The sequence below is a fragment of the Amphiura filiformis genome, chromosome 12, assembly GCF_039555335.1.
Source record: "Amphiura filiformis chromosome 12, Afil_fr2py, whole genome shotgun sequence".
NCBI lineage: Eukaryota > Metazoa > Echinodermata > Ophiuroidea > Amphilepidida > Amphiuridae > Amphiura > Amphiura filiformis.
The window spans coordinates 36,106,769-36,126,365 of record NC_092639.1 but is presented as its reverse complement, the minus strand read 5'-3'; the positions used below and the strand labels follow the sequence as shown (position 1 = coordinate 36,126,365).

Sequence of the window (19,597 nt, the reverse complement as noted above, 5' to 3'; positions counted from 1 at the left end):
ATTATTGTGTAAGTGATATGAGTCATCATTTTCATTATGACTAATATCATCAGAGCTTTACAATCATGGTCACCACTGCATCTCTATTATTAATCTTTTAATCACCACTGCATCTCTATCATTAATCTTTCAATCATAACCCAAATCATAATCTTGATGCTAACTATAACCAGGGACACATGATTTGTGCTGAAAAAAAGTTCCGCGCAATCTCCGCGCAATTTGCTATTTTTTTTCGCACAAATCATTTGTCCCTGACCATAACACTAACCCTTAAGCTAAGCCTAATCCTACATCTTGAAACAGGTTCAGCATGTTTGGTAAATATAGACTACAAAGAGTTTAATTAGACAAAACCAAGCTAAAAACTTACTGTTTTTCCTGACAATTTCATCAGTGAAAAAAATGGTTCACTTATTATATTCACTTTCAGCAAATTTTTAGCTTGGTTTTGCTGAATTCAACTCATTATAGCCTAACCATAATCTTGAACTATAACATCCGAACATAATTCTAATCTTCATGGCGACAGTTATTCTTAAGTCTTGCCATATCATATTTATGTGCATTGTTATCAAAATAGAAAGTTGCTATTGGAAGTATTGAAATGTCTCTTTTAGGCACCATTTTTCAAAACATGTTGGACTTGGCTTTCATTGCTTATGTAATGTAATGTAATGATAAAATTGGCTAATATATGCTCAATGACTTGCTCAGTAATTTAGGTATACATGCAATCTGATGTGACTCAATGAAAGCAAAGTGAAGATTGAACACAATGTTGCAAAAGTTAGTTTTGGTTAGAGTATCTCATTTAACATCAAATTCCATTTCATTTATGCCCTAGGATATTTTGTGGTGTAAATTGGTCATTCTAGATCTCATTTTGATGTTACAGCCTGTTGTAAAATGTTATATCACATGCCAAAATGCCACTAAATTTTCTGACTTTTTCTAATGTTACCCATTCATGCTATGTATATCTTAATGCAGGGATTCTCAAACTTGAATTTTAATACGACCTACTGCAACCTATGGTTTTAGTGGTATAAACAAACTGCAATAATCAATATGTGGCCTGGGGACCAAATCACACCAAATTTGATATTTTGCCACATTTAGAAAGAATAAAGTACTCACAAATCGTGTCCATGTCATTCAGAATTTTTGAGAATAACACTGTTGTTAGAAGATGATATACGCAGAATATGGTGTCATACATGTACACGCTGAATAATAAAGCAATTAATTAAATCAAAAAATTTACACTGAATTATGTAAATGATAAATTTCAAAACTGGTGTGACATTTGAAGAATACAACTTCAAAAGGCCTTCAACTCAAAATTGTGTGTTGGTGCTTGATCCTGGATTTGTGGGAACAGGGATTGATTTCACTGACAGTTGCCCCCTCTAAAAATCATCAAAGGCCAAAAATCTACTTTGCAAGCTAGCGGCAAAAAAAACCCCAAAAAGGTCAAAATGTGCCCATTTGCAAGTGTAGCGAGCAAAACAATTAGGTTCTTTTTGCTTTCTTGGCCAAAAAAGTCCAATAAAGGTCAACTTTCTCAAAATCAGCCCCCAAAATAAATCCTGGTTATGCCCCTGTAATGCGTTCATATGATTTGTTATATTAAGAGTTATATGTAGTATGGGAAATAGGTAAAAGGACTAACAACACATCTCAACTGTTAGTGAAATTGACCCCAGGTCACAAATGTGTGCTTCTGGTTTTTATGCATTACTGATAATAGATAGTTGGATTGCCATGAAACTTGGTTGATATGAAATCCCTTAAGCAGCAAACATTCTTAAAGGTTGTCCGAATATAGACTGTTGTATTGTTGTAAAACTCAGAGGATGTGATTTCAATTAAAGCCATTCAGGTATGAATTAAAATATGTAGACCTATTTAGCACACATTTTTCAATTCCGCTTTCAGTATGAAAATTTTGAGTATTTCCTAGTACGTCATTGGTGGTATTTTCCAATAAATGCCAATATTTCGCACCCGGTTAGTTGTGCCAAACATTCAAATTTACTAGCATTCAAAGTACTTGCAATGTAAAATTATGAAACATGATCTGCATCCATGGCGTTGTCTTTTTAAAGACATTTCTTGTTATGCAGTTTCATTACTCTTGCTCTACTAAAATGCTTGAGGGCTTAATATTACTCCTTTCTCTTCACATAATTTTGTCATCACATGAAATTCTTTCCTTGGAGCTCTGCTCAGAGGACTAGATGCGAACTGTTAAAGCACTTGTTTTTGTCCTTAATATGATATTATTTACTAAACACCTTTAATCACCATTTATAATTTCCATTGAGGTCAAACTTACTGTACATAAATTCTCACAGAAATTTAACTTCAAACTTAACTATGGTACCGTAAAGACTTGCCTAATGGTGCACATGGGCTCATTCGCCTTACGATAAATAGAGAGCTCCTTCCTCTGTAAATTCCAACAAGAATTAGGGGTCCATGCCCTTATTTGCTGGTGGGATTTTTACGGATGGCACTTTAGTATGTGCCTACAATTTTCATTTATGCCAAAGGATCCCATATGGGCGCCATTATGTGAATCTTTACGGTAGACTATAATAGTTCATGTGACTAACATAAGAGACATCCAGTAAAAGTCTTTGTGAAGTGATTGGACCGTTTTTTCAATTAAAAGGGCATTGAATTTTCAACCAGCACATGTGATGCGATCAAGCAAAATCAGTCAGAAATATTGATTTTGAGATATAGCCAAAGAAAGGAAATATTTCCTTTTGTTTTGGAAACTCTTTCATTGCTTATATCTTTGGAACTGGTTGTACAATTTCAATGGGTTTTTCTGCCAAATGTAGCTTTGTAAATGCTATTTATTACCCTATAAGAAACTGAAAATTTAATATTTCAGAGTTCCGACTTATTTTGCTTGATCGCATCACATATATAAATTTTGTTGACCTAATTTTGTAAAACAAAGGTATGTACTTTTTGTTAATTTTAGGAGGACCGTATCTGCCCAACACTATCTTCTCTGTTCGATGCAACTCATGTTCCACAGCCTGCGGTAAGAAGTAGAGAATTGCTGACATAAAAATAATATTAGTTGTCCCCTGTTTGTTTTGCCATGCGCCCTTTTGTGTAATACAACCTCAAACCAGTGATATTTTTCGTATTGCATTAAGGGATCTGGAATGAGCGTTTTGAGCCTTTCGACAGTATTTTTTTTGTGGGACATGAGAGCACATCAGACATATCGAATTGCATTCTGAATACGAAGAATGTCTTTCTGATATCAAAGAATTTTCATTTTTTGAAATTCACGATATAATACAAAACGATATAATACAAATTTTATGACAAATTATTAAAATTTTATATTTTCCACATTTTTGATATATAACATTCTTCGAAGTAGATTTTATAAATCTAATGATATATTCTTGAAGTGTATGTAGCTGGGAGGAAAGGCTGACGATCAATTGAAAATTTTGACCTTTCATATTGAAGATATGGACTTTTTCCCAAAAGACCTTATTTTTTTTTGGTGCTTTGGGAAAAAAATCCATATCTTTAATTTATAAATTAATAATTATAATTTATAAAGTTTACTTTGAGTACAGTTAAATATCAAAAATATCAATTTTTAATCATTTGCCATAAAATGTGTATTACATTGCGAATTTCAAAATATCAAAATTATTTGATATCAGAAGGACATTCTTCATATTCAGAATGCAATTCGATATGTCTGATGTGCTCTAATGTCCCACAATAAATACTGTCCAAATGTTCATACCCCATCCCTTAACAAACAGGGGTAACAAATTTATCATTCAGTAGACATGAATATAAATTAGTATAAATAAAGTAATTAAGTAGCACCAGTACAATCCTAAAAGATTCAAGTTATACTCCAAATTCTTCCATGCATGCTTTTACAGTTTTCACGGTCATGTAGTATGGCGCACAATTGGCAACACGCAGCGCCAAGCCTTGAAAGAAGCGGGCGCAGGGAGCAAATTTGCCCTTGTAAAGCCACCAAGCTCCTGGTGCTAGTGAAATTCACATGAACGAGGGGCAGTTTTCTAAAACAACTTGCTCCTTGTTCTAGTTTTGCACTTGATGCAGTAGTGCTGGTAAGCTGTATTGTATATGCAGAAAAGGATTTACTCTTTGAAAATTGCTCCTGTTTCTTCCAAAATTGCTCCTTGTTGTTGTATAATCCCAGTGAACCAGGAGCAATGTTCAAAAACAATTTGCTCCTGGTTCCAATCCGCTTATTTCAAGGCTTGCTCAGCGCTCATATAGCACATAATGCAAGGTAGCGTGCAGTTGCCGTCTATTCTGCATACGAGATCTGCACAATTTACAATACATCACGAGTATGCAGACTCACTTAATGATGCCAGTGCTGATACAGATATATATTGTACTGTAATTATATGAAAGTGGAACAATATGAAATTATATTATTTTACTATTAACCAATGAAATGATAACTGCTGATATACAAATGTTTAGGTTTCCCATACCAATGCCGTAATTTGTTATTCCTACTAATGGGGTACATCAAGATTTATTTAGTTGTAACAATGTTTTTAATCACCGCATGGAGCACTCTGCCTCTACATTAATACATGCTATGGGAGGTTGACGAGTGAAATTGTTGTAGGCTTGGATCACTACAAAAGTTGCTGGTTAGCAAACAGAGCCAGCCAACATGGCCAAATTTTGGAGGTATAATATCTTAGTTTCAAATTGTCCAACATATAATTTGATGTCAAACGAAAGATTAGCACCCTCTCTTGGGCAGCTTTGTTCAGCTACATTATGTCTGAAAACTTTTATACCACTAAAAGACAATCCACTGAAAGTCAAACAACAGAAAAACATTATTTTCTTCCTATTCATCATAATTTATTGTACAATTTTGTATTACAGTCTGGTGAAATTACAATCAAAAGCATTGGCAAAGTTGTGAAGTGGTTACTGGGACATGGAATCAAGCCATATGACACTAAGAAACCAAAGAAACAGGTAAGGGGCTCAAATTGAGGATTTTATGCAGGTTATTCATATCAAGGCTTTATTAACAGTTTTTCAGTTTTAATACCCTTTCATGCACCGTGTCCTCACATAGAAATTTGTAATTTTATTTATATTAAGGGCAACGTTTGCATAGTATTTTTTGTGGGACATGAGAGCATATCAGACATCAAAATGCATTCTGAATACAAAGAATGTCCTCCTGGTATCAAATAACATACCTGCCAACATTGAATTCCCAGAAAACTGACTCAATGCGAAGCGGAGCGAGCGCAGCGAGCGGTGCTCTCGCCCATCACGGCCGGGGTCCAGGGGCCAGCTTAAGGGCCCCTGGTGGGTCCAGGGGCAGCGCCCGTCAGGGGCTCGAGGGGGCGCCCAAGCTCTGGGTTTCTACACTCTAGAAACCCATAGAAGGCACTTCTAGGAGAGATATTCAACATTTAAAAAGCCATCTAATCAAGGCATTAAATGCATTGGAATCATATCATTTGGACCTAACAATTTATACATTGCAAAAAAAATCAAGAAAGCAAGTCGAAGTGAACACTGATCTTACCTCTACTTAATTCTGGGAACTTGTGGATGCTGATGTAGTAAGGGATCGATAAGTAGCAGACTTTGCTGTTCGTAGTTGTTCATTGGTATACTCCCCTTGGAAACATTTGTGTGAAGACGCTGCTGCGATTGATGCTGCATTCTTCTTATGTTTATCCTTCTCTCGTGTCTCTTAATGTCATTTGCTCCACGGGCGGCTATGCTAATGTCACAGTTGCATGTCTTGCAAAACGCGTGATTTTCACTCTTATACGATTTTTTTATGAACGAAAACGTACTTGCGTACTCATCACAGTATGTCTGCTTCCGTCTGCTGGCCATACTTCTTGTTTTTCGCTAAACTGCAAGCAAAAACTCCCGGCAAAAACTCGAATATTCGCACTGCATTCACACATGGATGAAACAAAATGGCGACCAGTGATCGCACACGTACAAGAAGCTACACAGTTCACTCACAGTATAGACTGCGTACGAATTGTGAACTTCGCACGTGGGAATGGCGATCTTTCCAAGCTGAAATCGCGATACTGCCCTCTTGTGTTTTCAAGAAAAACATATTTGTAATTGCCAGAGGGTAATTGCTGAGGTTTTCGTGAATTTTTTCTTTTCTGAAAATCGAAAAAACGGATTTGTACGTTTTTTTGACACTTAGAATTCTAGAAAACGGACGGAATACGGCAAAAACGGACTAGTTGGCAGGTATGAAATAATTTGGTTTTTTTCAAATTTGTGATAATACAAATTTTATGCCAAATTATTAAAAATTGATATTTAACAGTCCTCGGAGTAAAATTTGTAAAACGAATGATATTTACTTGAAGTGTATGTAGCTGTGAGGAATAGCCGAGGATTATTCGAAAATTTTGACTTTTCGTATAAAGATATATATATACATTTTTTTGCCAAAAAATTTGAAAGGTCAAAACTTTGAGGACTGTTAAATATGGAAAATAATAAAAAAGAAAATTATTAAAGCCCTAATGTACGATTTCCTTCAAATTTTAAATTTGTTATTCTGTACTCAAAATGCTGAAATGATACTAGTAATAATTGCCAGGAAGGTTTTCTGTCCATTTTGAGCTGAAATAACAAGGTAAAGTGAAAGAAACCCTACTGGTTATTTTTGCCGTTTAACATGTAGTTCTATAGGAGGACATCATGAAGTCATAATTCATAATTATGACTTTATGTCTAACTTTGCTCTGTTTGACCTACAAGCACAACAAATTTGGCCAATTCCATTTAGGTGCATGTTGGGACATGTGTAAACATTACAAATATGCCAAAAAATCAGGTTTGAAAAAAAAATGAATCAATTTCATATTATAAGACAGTACATTATGGCTTTAAGAATTTGCCATAAAATGTGTTTTATATCGCCAATTTCAAAGAAATTAAAATTAGTTGATATCAGAAGGCCATTCCTCGTATTCAGAATGTGCAAATGTTGCTGTCTGATCCCTTAATTAATACAAATTATTAGACATCTCCACCAAGAATTGCTTAGTGGATTCTGTAGCCAAAGTCGTCTGCGACTTGGTCAAAATAGTAAAAAATGGTTAATTTTGATCTAAAAGAACCACAACTCAATTTAAGTACTGTATTCATTTTAATAAGGTCCCAGGGCACTCAACAAAGTCATTGGGTGGGAGCTTTTTTTTTCTGGTTTATGCAATTTTTTCTCGAAAGGGCATTTATTAGAGACTAATTTGTGTTTGTTATAAAAGGGTCCTGAGACATTCTAGTAGCTTTCTGATGCAGAAAATGTATTGCAAGTTTACACAGGACTTGTAATCCTCCAGCTATTTCACTGTATCGACATCTATCTGTCACTTCAACATTAAATAAATAAATTTGAATTTATATAGCGCTTTTTCCAGAGGATTCAAAGCGCTGTAATTTCGCTAAGTGGTGAATCATCACAATCAGATCGCATCAACTAGGCTAGTTGCAGCCGAACCCGGCGCAAACCTATCCGCACTTAGATTGTAACAATACACCCATTTTCTGCAGCTCCCCAAATTCCATTGGGTGAAGGAAGTTTTTGATAACGAAACAACTAATCAACATTAATGGTATCCTTTAGCAAATTGAAAATACCCTGGGTGGGCGCTTATTGGGGCATGGGTGCTTATTGGAGCGAATACGTAATTACAATAATATCCCTTGGCCTTTAACTTGTTTCATATCGTTAGGGTTCTTTTTTTTTTTTAATTGTCAACATGCTTTCAAAATATTAGAGCTCTATAGTTGCAGCTGTTGCCAATGTGCCTCCATCTGCTGACAATTCTTTTGTTGCTTTAAAAAAAATTTCTAGCAGCCAGTTCCGCGGGTCACTTTTACTTCACACAAGGTCAGAACTTTATTTTGCCCTCCACTTGCATGCTTGATAGTGATGTACCTGCCAGCAAGGGGCGTTGAACAAGGGTACGATTTCCCACCAGGATAAGCAGCATCTGATGAAGACACAGTGTGGCAAAGAGTGCCAATATCGCCTGTGCCTTGATTAGGTGGTGTTTGCTTGATGTAAATCTTAGCACCAGCCAGTCTATCACCTGAAAGAAATTAAAAAAAATAGGTTCAGTATGTTCAGAGATGTTACATAGCATAGTGGTGCATGGTTATCAGGGCTATCTGTCCTTCCAGCCCTGCATGCTCTATTTTTATGCTCAAAATACTGATATGTTGCAATATAAAGGGTGCAGAGTAGACTAGCGGAGGGCATAGCAACAACGGGACTGATTGATTTTAAGTCCCGGGTAGTTCCTTGTAAAATGTAGGATTTAATATGATTAAAAAATTGTAAAACTTATGATATTTCTATTTGAATTGAAGTGTTTAAGAATGAGAATAAAGGTATTGTTTTTAGCCGCTGTTGTGCATCTATCGTCTCATATAACATGAGGGACATCATTATTTTTGGCGTAAAACAACTTTACTTAAAATAATGCTGTCGCCCGTATTATATGAGACAATAGATGCACTCCTGACCAGTGACTAAAACTAATACCTTTATTCTCTAAATAGAGGCCTTGCATGTGACGTATCATCCCGTAAATATGGCGGACTACTCAAATGCATTCAACAAAAGCATGATTGCAATCTACCGTGAGAGTTCGTCTCACACACATAACCCTGCACTACGATCAAATATGTTGATGACAACATTTGATTGAATGGACTGCACTCCGCCATAACTATGGTGAAGGACACTGGTTCAAATCCTTTGTTTGGAGCCAATCGATAAAAGAATGCAGGGCCTTTATAAAGAACAAAATGGGAATTGATGTATTGTGCTCCTAGAAATTGTTACGAGCATCATACATTGGTACAAAATATAACAGCATACCAACATTTATAATATAGGACAAATATAGGGGATTGCACCCCTGTCCCTTCATTGTTTGTGATAATATAACAAATATGCATACTTTGTTCCAGGACTCAGGAGTGCACTATCTCAATCAAGCCCATTGATTTTGTGTTCATTATCTGTATACCTTTCTCGAGTCAGTAAAGTAAAACCAAATTTTGAGATTTTCTCAAAAACTGTTAATTTTTGCAGGAATCTGTTATGCTACTGTAGATGGATTCCTTGCATCATTTCCTTTCTGAGAATGTACGAGGGTTGGTCAATAAGTCCTTGCAACTACTATATATCTCCGCTCAAGCATGACTTTGATGACTGTTACTTATCATAAATACAAGTTTTTACCTTTGTCTGTCAAAACACACGACAGTTTCTATTAGAGTACCTTGAATTACGTAACCTTATTTGCATATTTGCATAAGGTCACTGCTATATATGCACTGACAATTGTCAACATTGGCGGGAAATTTGAATTGTAGTTAAGAAACGTGTAATAAAAAGAAGTAAGTACCAAAACAGTTTACAAGCTTTATGTTTGGTCTGAGGTAATCTGAATATATTCACTTGATAATTGTGTGAGAAGAAATGTATCCATTAACAGATGTTAAATAGGCCTTAACGACAACCAAAAATGGTGTGAAAATCATGAGAGACGGGCACTCAAGGTAGACACAATAATCAAAATTATCTCCAAAATGAAACAAAAACAAATATGATTATTGGTATGGTGTGAGAGGTCATATTCAGGACAATAGAAATTGTTACAATAAAAATATAAATATGCGCATTCGTTGCTGGTATATACGATTAAAAGTGCCAAAAATGTATGAAAAAATGAAAATTTCATCAATAAAGCGCTAAAAATATGACTAAATACAATATTGCGGGACAGTAACAGTGCGAGTGATTTGCTATACTGAGTCTCATGCTAAAATTAAACAAACCTTTTGAAATTCACAATTCGTATTCAATCTAGAGCCTCTCTATGGTGTGCTACTTTGATTATAAAAACCTGACATTTTGAAAACAAAGGGTTCATTAATAGAGAAATGTTTGTGATTTCCCCAACGGAAGCTCCCTTTTTAATAATCAGTAGTTACCCAATCCAATCAGGTACCATTTATTAAATTTTGTCGTTGATAAATCTTGCTATCTCTTGTTACATAAAGGACCAATGACTGACAAAGCCTACTCAAAAATGGAGATATTCAACATGATCCATGATCTTTAATAAAAAGAGTATAGGTCCAAAAAGAGTATAGCATCAACCCTACAAAATGTATATGTTATCGGTCTACAAAATTGCAAACTTTTATTCTTGCGGTATTTGGAATTATGTAATTACACCTCAATTTGGCTTGCTATTTTCTCCACTACTTTTCACCATAAATCATGCAGTGTCCATAGGCTACTGTGTTTATGCTAATGTGATTACGTCATCAAGTATGCAACCTCGCTATTACACATTTGTTTTGAAAGACACAGGTACAAACTTGTATTTATGATAAGAGACAGTCATCAAAGTCATGCTTGAGCGGAGATATATAGTAGTTGTGAGGACTTATTGACCAACCCTCGTATACTTTAATATACTTTGCATCATTACATTTAGAGATACAATAAAAAACAATATGTAATTTACTGACTCGAGAAAGGTATACAGACTATAATGAATATAGTTCAAAACTAGCAATGAGGATATTTTCACTTACTGCAGCAATCTATGCGGTTGAAGAGGGACACAGAATATATGCATGAGCTTGTTGGTAAAGTTAGTTCCCACCATGGATAAGGTTCTGATCCTGAAAATACAATGAAAAACAAACAAAAGTTTATTCTCAACTGTAAACATCATCGGGTGTGTTAACAGACGGTGAGAGATAACAGAGCAAAAGAGTAACGAATGTTGAGATACCATGTAGGAGAGTGAGAGGGAGAGAGAAAGGCAGGGGGGGGGGGGTGGGGGAGAACCTTAATGTTTTAAAGCTTGAATTTTGTCAGGAATCATAATATTGAGAGATGCCACTTTTTGGAATAAAGTTGCAAATCTGATATATTCAAGTATTAATTGCTAACAAATTCAGACTTTGTAGTGTGTTATAGGAAATTAGAAAACATGAGTGGAAATTTTTTGCTTTTTTTTAAAAATAAATAATAATTCAACAAGGTGTCAGGTTAAATTGACTTAGCAAAGTTTTAAGCAGTGATTAGCAGCTCATTTAATTGTCATGTCCATCTGTTAGTGTCTTCGTTAGTAGGGCCTACATTAGTTAAAAATTACAAATGTTTTAAAACCAATGGACAAATTTCATCATAAAACTTGATATGTATGTGGGGGCAAGCTCATGCTGTATGTCATCATCAAAATAATGCACATATGTGACAGGGCTACGAAATCCCCGGTATCGTGGTACCGGCGTTCCCAGAAAAAAAATCAAGACGAGAAAAATAATTTAAAACATCCTAATCCTAATCTTTAACCCTAACACTGGACCCTGCTTTTTGGGATCGGAAGTCAAAGAAGATCCGAAAAAGTCAAGGAGAAGAAGAATTTTGACTTGGCACCCCGGGATTCGAACCTTGGACCCCATGCATGCCAAGCACACGATCACGGACCGGTAGCTACACGGGTTATTGCTCCCCGGCCAGCAATTCCGTCCGCATATAACACTTGGGGTGGTTGCGTCATCGCAGACCCTGGGATTCATGCATGCGCAGATTTTTTCATCGTAAGATTTTGTAAGATTTTTGGGGGTTAGGGTTAGTATCATTTTTCTGAAGCTCTGAAAATATTCTGTGAACACTACCACTCGTGAAATATTTTCTGCGAACTTGGACGATAACTGATAAATAAAACTCAACGCCAGTGACAGGAATTTGTAAACAAATAATTGCGTATGAAACGATTCACTGTAGTCAACATGAACTCTTACTCCAGACCAGACTATCGTACACACCGCTGGGAGCCCAGAAATTAACATGAGGTAGAGCCTAATTGGGATTCCCCCGAAAAGCAGGTTTTTCAACATGCGGTAGAGCCTAACTGGGATTCGTTCCCCAGAAAAGTAGGTTTTTCATTGACTGTCGGAAGGTAATAAAGTTCCCCGTTGGTAGAAATCTTAGTCTTTCATCACATTTTCGAATTTTTAAATACAACACTTCGTTCTATTCATACTGTTCTACCAACTCTATCAATTTCATCATCGAATGCCATCTAGTTTTAGCACTAAAATATTTGTCGTAGATATAAAATCACATTACTGTTTCACGTAACATCCGTATAATTTGAATGTCCATTAGAAATGTTGTTGCAAAAATCTTGATTTTGATCACTTTTGAGGGTGAATGTTAAGTGATCATTAGAACGCATATAAAATCAGCAGAAATTAGTGAAAGTGAACTGCAACAAAGAGAGATTGTGAGTTTTGCATGACAATTAGTCACTCATTGGGATGGTCAACCAATTCATTCAATTTTCATTATTTCAATAATTACTAGTACTGTAACAAACACCAATACGGTCGTGTGTCTTGAGCTCGCCACCAAAAAACGGTGGCGACGTTACATTTTGCCAAAGTCGACTCAAAACAAATGATGATATCTCTGTCAAGCAAGAAGGTATTGTCATGCTTGTGGTCTCATTTTATTGCTAAATAAAATGCACTTTCAACCCTGTAAAAAGAAATACTTGAACTTTTTAATACTGACACTGTGCTTCATAGAATTCAGAATGGGCAGGGTGGCGGTGGTGGGGGATGTGGTGGTGGGGGATGTGGTACACACAAACTCTATGGGATTGGTATTTTTAGTGCGTAATCTGCTTCTGTACAGGCTGTAAATTGGATTTGGACTCTATTTAGCATCTAAAACACTCATGGCCTTACAGCTAAACAATTCTACTAATTGTTTTTTAATAATTTATGATTGTTTTAGTCTAGAAAATACAAACTTTTCCATACAAAACTACCCGTTGTCATATTAAACACTGTAGTAAGTAATGCAGATGTCTTCAAAATCTAAAAGTTACTGTAAAATTTTAATTACTTATCCTATCATAGTCAAAGTATAGATTTTCTGAAGGGAAATTTGACGAGGAATTTAAATATGGACATATTTTTTCTGTATGGGTTAGGGGGGAAATGTTTAGGTTCAAAATATGTTGAATTGTAAAAAAATCTAACATACTTTGGGACACCCTATATTCCGAGTTACCAAATAGCTGTGATTTTGGTTTCTTCCAAAGTCAGTTGGCGCTCCATATCCTCTAATCAAATGAATGTTGTTTACTTCCAGTTTATTACTGTAAGTTGGTAATAAGCAATGCATTGAGTGACCCATTTTTTATCAAAATCTTTTTTATTCCACCCTGTATAACTTGCAGGTCACCCTGTATAATGATTTAAAATGTATATATTTGACTTGCTTATGCCTTCAGCTTTCCAAAAATGTATACTTTTGCTAGTTTAGGGTTGATGATTGTCGAGATAATCTTATTAGAAACCCGATTGGTGTCACAATTCATAATATTTGTTATGTAATGCTAAGGGTGGCGAGTTCAGGACACACGGCCATACTTAATATTTTGTAACAGGAGCTAACTGTTTAAGGAATTGAAAATGCAAATAGTCTCCACTCTTTTTTTTTTTTTTTCCCATAAAAATCCACTAAAGGTCCGTTCATACTACCACCGCATTTGCGATGCGTTGCTTTGCGATGCCGATATATCGATTACTTTCTGCCGCAACTCAACGCAACTTGTCGCATTTCCAGGTTAAGGTTCGTTCATACTACCACCGCATTTGCGATCGTTGCTTTGCGATGCCGATATATCGATTACTTTTTTCGCAACTCAACGCAACTCGTCGCATTTCCAAGTTAAAATGTATTTAACTTCATTGCGATATCGATATTTTGCAGTACGATGTAGTGCGACAACGCACCGCATCGCAAAGCAACGCATCGCAAATGCGGTGGTAGTATGAACGAATCTTAACCCCTGCCTGGATGGCGCTGGGGCTTCGCCCCTGGACCCCACCTGTTCAATAATTATGTTCATACTCGCTCCGCTCCACGCCGCAGAAAATATTTCAAACAACAGTTCACGTTCCCATGGATATTATTTTTCGCTGCCCTGATATGTGACATGATCAAGAGGAATGAGTTGCATGTCGGTAATTTTCAATTAGAAGTTTTTTACATCTTTTTCTGACAGTTTTTACAAATGCTACATTTTGATGCAAACCCCGTCAAAATCGGATATCTGGGTACGAGTTATGTGCAATTTATCAATGGCTGAAAACAATATAAAACAAAAGAATTTGAACACTGTTTTTACTAATATCTCATAAACAAATATTAGCGACATCTGACTCATTCCCTTGGTCATGTCACATATTATATTTGTTTTTATTGGATAACAGCAAAACTTTTCGTAGTGCGGGAGGCACACAGATAGTATCTCATTTATAGCTTTGATGATAGTTGACCACATTCTTGGAGAACAGACCAGTCGGTGTGCTAATGCTACCCGGCTCTGATAATAATTGTCTAGTTTTGGCCAGATTTTTTTTTTTTTTGTAAATCTAAATTTTTCTTTGACCAAATTTAATTTTTGGCATCTAATTTTTTGGGTTGTGTCTCATCACTCTGTTCTAAATATTGGCTTGTGCATGGGTCTGGACCATGTATTTTCTGTGGACCCAAGCGCATGTCCCGTATACACCAACCTAGATAAACACCTGGGGATAAACAAACAAACAAACAAACAAACAAATTGAGTTTGTGTGCGTTGTGAATCACACAAAAACACACAAATTCAGGATATTGATGAGGTGGTTGTGTTTCCACAAGAAACACCATGTGCAAATCTTTTCAGAATAACTCACTTGTATGTGTGCAACTTTTACCACCCCAATCGCCATCAGTGTTGCCATCAATAGCATTGGTAGCCAGACCGTCAGTGGCATAAGTATTAGTGCTTTGCCTTGCAGTAGCCCCAGTCAGATCAATTGCAGTATCTGTGGGATTTAAACAAAATGCATAAAAAATAAAAAATATATAAGATACTATAGTTTTGTCAGCTCGTAATTGGCAGGAATTGTTAGGTTTTGACCACTACGCCGAAAAGTAGACCCAGGTTAAGAGTAATATTATTGACCTGTCTGGTCTAAATTGTGCGTGTTAAATAAAGTATATACAAAGTATAGGACTTAAATAATAATTTGTGATACTTCTGACAAGTTGTCACAAGATTACGAGCTGATCAAAATATAGCCACTTGTTTTAGGAAGTATTGTTGTTTTGCTTGTGTGTTGCGGAAATATAGTTGAGTATACTAGATTGGGTTGAGATTTCTTGTCTTTAACCATGGACAGCTTTGAGAAATTTGCACCAAAAATGGTCAAAAAATGCAAATGATGAAAAAACCCGATTTTGGCCCAAATTTCAAATATTTTTGGTGAAATTGGTCAAAATTCAAAAAAAGAAAAAACGGGTCCTAGATATTTTGATCTAGTTTTTAAAAATTAATAAAAAAAAAAATTTGGCCCAAGAATTTTTTTGTTACAATGCACGAAAAAGAAGTGGGCCAAAAACCATTATTTTTGGGATTTTGGGCCAAAAATGGCATTTTGGCCCAAATTTGACCTCACAGATGAACTTATCAAGTCTTTGCCATTCTAAATATGTATACTTTTATGTATATACTTTTGACAAATAATTTAGAAGTTATGAGGCCCGAAAGTTTCCATAATTCCAGGGTTCAGACCAACCTTAAGATAATTTTTCAATATTTTTCTCACAGAAATAAAATAAAAATAGTTTTACAAAACATAACTTACATGGACAAGAACAGGATCCCTGCGCCTGTGTGGCGGCAATTCCACATAGTAACAAAGTGATCAAAAAAAACCCATCTTCTGGTAGTATATATGAGCTATCTGAAATGAATAAAAATTAGAATAGTTGCATGAATATACACATGCGTGACCAGAGATTTTCAAAACATACCCTAAACTGGATTTACCTTTTTGAGCAAAATACACAAACAGTAATTTCTCAACAAATTTACCCCAAACAGGTTGTATCTGAAAGATACCCTAGAAGCAGGATTTTTTCTGAGATGTACTACCCTTACAAGTTTTTGATGAAATACACCCTTTAAATTGTTTTGTTTATAATATTCTAATATTTATGTTTGGGTGATGATTTCTCTTGCTAGATGTGGTAAAAGTGACTGAGAATAAGCTAAATTCTTTTTCAAAATAAGCAGCTTGTTTTTAGTGCCACAATTAATTTGTACAATGCATGCAAAAAATATCAAAGGCTCAGCGCCACAATAGTTCCTTTCAAATTCTGATTTAAGTGATATTTTTGTACATGAAAATGAAGCTGTTAAATCTGATGGAAAAAACAACACTTAAGGGATCTGGAATGAGCGTTTTGAGCGTTTCAACAGTATTTTTGTGGGACATGAGAGCACATCAGACATATCGATTGCATTCTGAATACAAAGAATGTCTTTTGATATCAAATAATTTTCATTTTTGAAATTCTTGATATAATACAAATTTTATGACAAATTATTAAAATATGATATTTTTCACATTTTTGATATATAACAGTCCTCGAAGTAAATTTTATAAATCTAATGATATATTCTTAAAGTGTATGTAGCCGGGAGGATAAGCTGATGATCAATTGAAAATTTCTACCTTTCATATTGAAGATATGGATTTTTTCCCCAATTTTTGTTGGTGTTTTGGGAAAAAAAATCCATATCTTCAATACGAAAGGTAAAAATTTTCAATTGATCGTCAGCTTTTCATCCCACCTACATACACTTTAAGTATTAATCAGATTTATAAAGTTTATGTCGAGTACTGTTAATTATCAAATATATCAATTTTCAATCATTTGCCATAAAATGTGTATTACATTGCGAATTTCAAAAAATCAAAATTATTTGATATCAGAAGGCCATTCTTCATATTCAGAATGCAATTCGATATGTCTGATGTGCTCTAATGTCCCACAATAAATACTGTCCAAATGTTCATACCTCAGCCCTTAAAGTATGAACTTAACTTATAATTGATTTATAGAAAAAGTTTGAATTTGAATTGTGGCCTGAGCCTTTGATGATGAACAGTGAAATTTAAATACATGAAATCAGAGTGATAAATATCTTGCCAAACAAAAACGTTATTGTCTGTTGAAACAAAAAGAGCTACCAGAATTTGATATGCATCATTGGAACATATACTAAATTTTGTGAATGCTGTTCATGAAATCATCAATTTCGTTAAAATATTGGATAATGAAAAAAGACCAAATTATTAATTATGAAATAGGGACCTCTTCCTTTTTTCCAAACACCCAACTGGGAAGTGAGTTTCAGGTAAAATCTAGGGGTTTCTGAACTATAGTCATCGAGTTCCATGGCCTTAATTATGACGAAAGATTTTGAGAAGTCTTTTTTTTAACTACAGTTAAATTGCAAATGAAGAGTTCAGATGCGAAAACGGCCAAGGAAAACCGATATAGGCCTATCATTTTATCTCAATTTGAGATATGTGCTAATTTTGATCAAAAAATTTACCTTTGAATTGTTTAAAGTAGGGTCGCAATGGCAATAACTCAAAATGTTTCAAAATCACATTATTCAGCTTTTGCATTTGAAATCTTTAAATAAATACTTGACCAAGCACTGCAAGGAGGTTTTTTAAATTAAAATAATGCAAAATTAACATACCTCATAAACAGTTACTAAACCAAGTTGATTGCAGACCTGAGTCACGTAGCTAGTGTTGAGATGCTCCAAATTGAAGTGCCTTCAAACTTGAGATATATAATGTACCCAAACTAAGCTGTTATGGCTTCAGAAGAAAGTTGAGTTTTAGCTGCCCAAGTGGTTGTTCATACAATACTGATTAGTTTGCTATCCACCAGTGGCATTTATATACAAATTGGATACGAAAGTTTTGAAACATGACACCAAGGACAGTATAGACCACATAAAGACCAGGATCTTTCCAATTTTTGGAAAACCCTTGTTTACTCCCTGTCCCTGGGATCATATATCCTGGATAGTATGAAATGACATTGAGGGTCATTCATTTCATACTATCCAGGATATAACTAAAGGTTAAATACCACTAATTAATTTCATACTATCCAGGATATAACTAAAGGTTAAATACCACTAATTATGTATTACACAGGTTTCAATGGGAAAATGGCTAATTTCGGGTGGAATTTTATCATATTCAGAACTCTCACAGTTAAATGCCACTAATATCAGGTGAAACTATATGATTTTATGCCAAATGATCAAAAACTCAACATAGGTTGACCTGAGACTTTTCTTGTTTTAACGCACTGAACCGTAAACACCTTAAAATGGCAGTGCCCTCAAAGCTGAAAGTTACAATATGGTAGGGCTTAATAATTACCAAAAACCCGAAGCCGTGCGTATGAATTTTGGTACTAATTACTATTACAACAAAAATGTCATATAATGAAAGAAAATATACCATTTTGAAGCATCAAACCCTAAAAAGTACTTTTTGGGGCTATATAACTTGATCAATTTCAGCGATTTTAATGCAGTCTTTTCAGATGCCATGCATGCAAACAAATAGTTACTCGTCATATTTCCATGTATTGCCCAGGCCTATTAGTGGTATGTAACCTATAGCCAACATCAATATTGTTATGATGGTGAACCTTGAAGGGGCTCTGTTATATATTTATTTGTTTCTTTAAACATGGAGGAGACACAATAGGTCCTGATGTATGTTGTGATTCTTGGTATTTTACTTTGAAGGCAATCTTTCATTTGATTGCATGGTAAACTTTATTGTCATTTTGAACATGGAAATCAATTCATTTAGGGAACTTTGGTGGGGAATTGAAAAATTTTGATTTTGGTATGTCAAAACTTATTTGACCCCCCCCCCCTCCCATCTGTATGTTCCACTTTAATAACCCACCGAGGGGTACTCAGTACAAATGACCATACGGGACGTGCCGCAAATATGGGTAGCATTTTCAGCCTTCTGGTATATCAATGACCCCTTTTTCAAAGCCTATTTTGGTATATGAATGGGTCCTTTTTCAAAATTTTCTCAATTTTTTTCGGAAAACAGCCCAATTTTTCCTTAATCTAGCCAAAATTTTCCCAAAATTTTGGGAAAATTTGTAAAAACTAAGACAATTTTGGGTAAATTCAGCCGAAAATTTTGACTTTTGGTATATAAATGGGTCCAAATTTCTTGAAAAATTGGTATATTTATGGGTCTACTTCCAAAATCTCAGCGGCACGTCCCTATCAAAACCAAACTTGAGTACCCCCCGGAACCCATCTCTTTTTGACCCCTCCCTTTGTATACACCCAAACTTTTGTACCCCCCACACACACACATTCTGACACATAATTAAGGGGTATAGCCAGCTTTCTTGGTCAGGTGGGGCAAAATACAAATTTCGGGGGAAAAGACTAAAACAATTTACGGTTGCATCATTTTGACTGTACATGTAAAGGTGGTCAAGCTTCCAAAAAAGGACTTTATTGTGACAATGTGATTTTGGTATTTTACGCTATTTTGGCCCATGATAAGGTTAAAC

The 19,597-nt window shown here is 35.2% G+C and overlaps 1 long non-coding RNA gene across 1 annotated transcript; it reads right to left on the bottom strand.

Moving 5' to 3' along the window:
- Positions 1 to 6,935: 6,935 nt before the first annotated feature.
- LOC140166134 (uncharacterized) lies at positions 6,936 to 17,911 on the bottom strand. The gene is made up of 5 exons (XR_011860815.1): positions 17,724 to 17,911; positions 15,811 to 15,909; positions 14,857 to 14,988; positions 10,684 to 10,773; positions 6,936 to 8,156 (listed from the first exon to the last, which is right to left on the bottom strand). It is a non-coding gene; the product is annotated as an uncharacterized lncRNA (long non-coding RNA).
- Between the last annotated feature and the right edge of the window lie 1,686 nt (positions 17,912 to 19,597).